This window comes from Dermacentor variabilis, chromosome 1, assembly GCF_050947875.1.
Source record: "Dermacentor variabilis isolate Ectoservices chromosome 1, ASM5094787v1, whole genome shotgun sequence".
Lineage (NCBI taxonomy): Eukaryota > Metazoa > Arthropoda > Arachnida > Ixodida > Ixodidae > Dermacentor > Dermacentor variabilis.
In genome coordinates this window covers 210,554,632-210,559,422 of record NC_134568.1, presented here as the reverse complement: position 1 = coordinate 210,559,422, position 4,791 = coordinate 210,554,632, and the positions used below count along the sequence as shown (strand labels likewise).

Below are 4,791 nucleotides of genomic sequence, written 5' to 3'. Positions count from 1 at the left end.
TGTTTGCCTGCAATGGTGACCGGGGATGAATCATGGTGCCTCTACTACGAGCCTGAAGCACGACGACAAAGCTTACAGTGGAAACATTTGAATTACTCACCCCCAAAGAAAGCAAAGGCCGTCACTTCCGCCGGAAAGGTGCTGACTTTTTTTTTCGATCGTCAGGGGCCATTACTGATAGAATTTGCTAAAGTTGGGGAGACTATCATTCGTTTCCGATATTGGGAAACGCCGGATCGGCTGCGTGTCGCAATCAAGAACAAACGACGTGGAAAATTGACGAATGGGGTCATCTTGCTCCACGACAATACCCGTCCCCACGGCGCTGATGTGGTTGGCACAAAACGGGCAAAGTTCAAGTGGGAAACGCTGCAACGTCTGCTATACAGCCCAAACCTCTTGCCTTGCGACTTCCACATTTTGGGGCAATCGAAAAAGCAGCTCAAGGGAACCAGATTCGTCTCGGACGATGACGTGAAAGAGTCAGTTACGGACTTTTTGAAGCAGCAACCCAAGGAGTTTCATGAGACGGGAATCCCGCGACTGGTTAGTCAATGGGACAAATGTTTAAATTCTCATGGAGACTACTTTTAATAAAGTACCCCACTTGTGATATATTCGCATTGGATCACTTACATTTGACTCGCCCTCGTATGTATTGCAAAGCTCGTGCTTTCTATATGTGCTCTCTGTTGCGACTATAATTTCGGTGCAATTGCTTACAATACATGACCGGCGACAGCTGCTCCTGTGCAATACATTCGAAAAATGACAGCGTGATTGAGATTTTTCCCTGGCCGTTGCATATGTACAAAATCTAAACAAGGCTCTCGACTGACAAAGTTTCATTAACATATTTGTCCTGAATTTGTTCATTTCATGGTGGCCCTTACATTATTCATATAAGCGGCATGCACTGCTTTGCTGGTTTCGAACTGATATAACTATAAAGTTCATGCGATATTTTCTTTACTAATTAAATAGACAAAAAAACATGGAAGCATAGATATCATTTAATTTGGGGCACAATTTTCGGGACGTACGATTATGTTCTTTTATGAAAAAATATACATATTTTACATGTCTTTACAGTGCGTAACGTTCAAGAATTTGTTTGCAGCATCTTTGGCAATGGCAATGCAATTATTATTCATGTATTTGATTCCTCGCAAAATTCTATAAGGAGGAGGCCAAGCTGCAACGTGAGCTCCCTTCCCCACTTCGTTTATCTCCCTTATCTCCACCACTCACAGACTCTGGCGGCGGAAGTTCGACGTCCGCCGCCAAGGTCTGTGAGTGGTGGCGCGGGCTAACACTCCCGGGGTTCTACTAGGACACATAAATAGGCAAGAAAAGTGGATGGGCAAACGGCACCGCGGTAGCTCAATTGGTAGAGCATCGCACGCGCATTGCGAAGGTTGTGGGTTCGGTTCCCACCTGCGGAAAGTTTTTTTTCTCATCCACTTTAACTTCCCTTAATATATCTTTCTTTCTTTTTCGGTTATTAAGCACAAGTAATTTCCCCATATGTTGTCCTTGGTTCTCAGTGTTTGTTGGCTTCTTATGATTTGACTATATATATATATATATATATATATATATATATATATATATATATATATATATATATATATATATATATATATATATATATATATATATATATAAACGAGAAGACGAGGGGAGAGTTTAACCGAGGGGACCGATTTTTATTAGTCATATCATAAGAAGCCAACAAACACTGACACCAAGGACAACATAGGGGAAATTACTTGTGCTTAATAAATAAAAAAAGAAACGATAAATTAATGTAAATTAAAGTGGATGAAAAAACAACTTGCCGCAGGTGGGAACCGAACCCACAACCTTCGCATTTCGCGTGCGATGTTCTACCAATTGAGCTACCACGGCACTTTTTTTTTCTCTTTATTGCATGGAATTATCGTTACTGTCAAACCACGGCACTGCTTCCCCATTCACTTTTCTTAGGTATTTATGTCTCCTAGTAGAACCCTGGGAGTGTTAGCCAGCGCCACCACTTAGAGACCTTGGCCGCGGACGTGGAACGTCCTTTTTGCTGCAGGCGTCACGAGAACGTGATCTTTTGGGGTGAAGGCAACTGGTCAATAAACCCACACATGCTACCTGAAGGCATCAATGTTGCCGAATTCGAGACCCTCGTTATGTAATAAATGAGAAGAGAGGGGGTCAACCGAGGGGCCCGATTTTTATTTGTCATATCATAAGAAGCCAACAAACACTGACGCCAAGGACAACATAGGGGAAATTACTTGTGCTTAAGAAATGAAATAAAGAAGCGATAAATTAATGTAAATTAAAGTGGATGAAAAAACAACTTGCCGCAGGTAGGAACCGAACCCACAACCTTCGCATTTCGTTACAAATTTACATTAATTTATCGTTTCTTTATTTCATTTATTAAGCACAAGTAATTTCCCCTATGTTGTCCTTGGTGTCAGTGTTTGTTGGCTTTTTATGATATGACTATATATATAATATTTTTATATTTTGCATACTATATATGATATATTTATATCAACAAATGGGTCAGCTTCCGCCAACGACTTCTATTTTTCTCGCAATTTTCTGAGAACAACCGACTTATGCTCGCAATTTGCTTGCCCCATCGGGACTTTTCAACTTCACTGACCCGTGTTTTGTTTGGCCCCACTCCGCCTATCGAGATAGTGTCAACGCTACGCGAAAAAGTAATAAAGTATACATTTGTAGACAACTCGATTGCAAAATGGAGGGACAAAACGCGGTTGCAATTTAATAACAGTATGCACGTAATCATTCTGAAACGTTGGAGACTCGCCAACCCTTCGCGTTCGATCGCCGTGGAGAAACGGGAGCTCGACACACGGGGACGAAAAACTTTCGAATTCCAGAAACATTTTGAAAGCGTTGTGCGACGACGCCGAATTTTGTTTGGTTGCTCTTTTCTGTATTATTCGCCGTCCCTAAATGACTCGAATTCCGCTCCCATAGAGGAGAGGTGGCGGGCACTGTGCATTTGCGAGTTGCATCCCGCGAGGCGTCCACAGCGTCCACTTCCACCACGTCGAGCGAAGCTTCTTGAAGGCGCAATAAATTTGCTTCCCCTCGCAACGACTGCGGGGAAGGCTGAGAGCTTGCTGCAAAGCATTCTACGTCACGGGAAGCAGCCATACGTCACGGCTTCTTCGGCGCTCTCTGCTCGCGGTTGGGGCTCCGGCCCGGTCGATCGCCGGCGAGCATGGGACGCGGTTCACGCACGCGGTCTCTGCGAATGGGATGCGGCCGCGAATCAGCTGTGGTCGCTTCGGAGCCGGGACTTTTGCGCCGACAACTTTAGCTGTTACTACTGATGCTGCCGACGGTCGCCGAGAGCATTTGGTTTTCTATCTGCTTCTGTGACTCGCGGGCTCGGGGCGGCGACAACAGGTACGAGCCACACCGTTTGCCGCTAGCTGTGCAGCAATTTTTTCCGGGAAACCCCTGCGCTTGAATTTGGTAAGTACGCAGACGGCATTCAGTACGTGAGCTGCGGCAGTTGGTCATCTTGCGTTCCTTTCTCTGCGCACATTGTCTTCAAAACTTGAAGGCTTTGACAAACGCAGGCTGTGAAGTGTGGCTATGCTGACAGCATCTTCCTGGAACATGGAAGTCGCGAAAAAGTTGAGTTCTCTGGACGCTGGCGGCAGGGAAGGAAGGGAACATGGGGGCATTTCTTAGCCGGTGCACTTTCCCAACTCACGAGTTCACTCCGCGTGCAACTTAACGTTAAGCATGCCAATTTTGTAAGCGAAAACGCCTGCGGCCTGTTCTACGGATTCGTTTGCAGTTCATCGAGTGAAAACGCCACGCACTTTCTTCTTGCCTTTCTCCTTATCTGACGCTTGTTTTTTGTCTACAAACATGACGCGGATTTATTTACGTCAGATCAGTGCAATCTGTAGATATTGCCCTTCTATCTACAGAGACCGCCGTTGTTCCAACCCATGACCGTCTTTCCGCTATAGAATGCAACGTTACTGGATCCGACGCATACGAAAGTCTGAAAGATTTCTGCAATGTGTCGAAAGCTTCAGGACAGCTTGCTCTTCCAGATTATTGCATATGAACGAGACAAGGTTCTTTCTTTTTCGAAATTAAGTCCTCGGGTGAACTTTTATATCGCTCAGGTGAGGAAGCAGACGACGAAGGACATTATAAGGGCGTGATAATCTGCTCATATGTACGTAGTAAGCGCCCATATTGCTGTAGTGAACACCAAATGAATAAATAAATGAATAAATAAATGAATAAATAAATAAATAAATAAATAAATAAATAAATAAATAAATAAATAAATAAATAAATAAATAAATAAATTTGATTTCGTAGTGTCTATCAATTTAAAAAACGATATTGTGCAGAATTGTGCTGGAGCACTTGGTTCGTTTCTATTTAGTCCGTCGACGTCGAGCGAAACATTTTGCAGAGAATTCATGGAGCTCGAGAAATCTCCCTTGGTATAATAAAATAAACGTTCTCTATTGCACTGAGTTCGACACTCTTTCACCTCAACTAAACTACCTGGGATCAAGCTAATGAGTATGGCCTCGAGTTCGCATTGGCGTAGACAGCTTTGAGAGAGCTCAATTCCGCGGTTTTCAAAGAATAATAGTTTGGTTGGAGGCAAATATTCTACTCAGATACAGTATAAAAGTGGTTATAATGGGTTATTTGCATGTCAGGCTAATAGGGAATGAAGTTTGTCGAGGTAAAACTCGAACAATGCACTAT

General features: G+C 43.5%; 1 non-coding gene across 1 annotated transcript; it reads left to right on the top strand.

Annotated features, from left to right (window-relative positions):
• The first annotated feature begins 1,372 nt into the window (after positions 1–1,372).
• Positions 1,373–1,445, top strand: TRNAA-CGC (transfer RNA alanine (anticodon CGC)). The gene has a single exon. It is a non-coding gene; the product is annotated as a tRNA-Ala (tRNA).
• Positions 1,446–4,791: the final 3,346 nt, after the last annotated feature.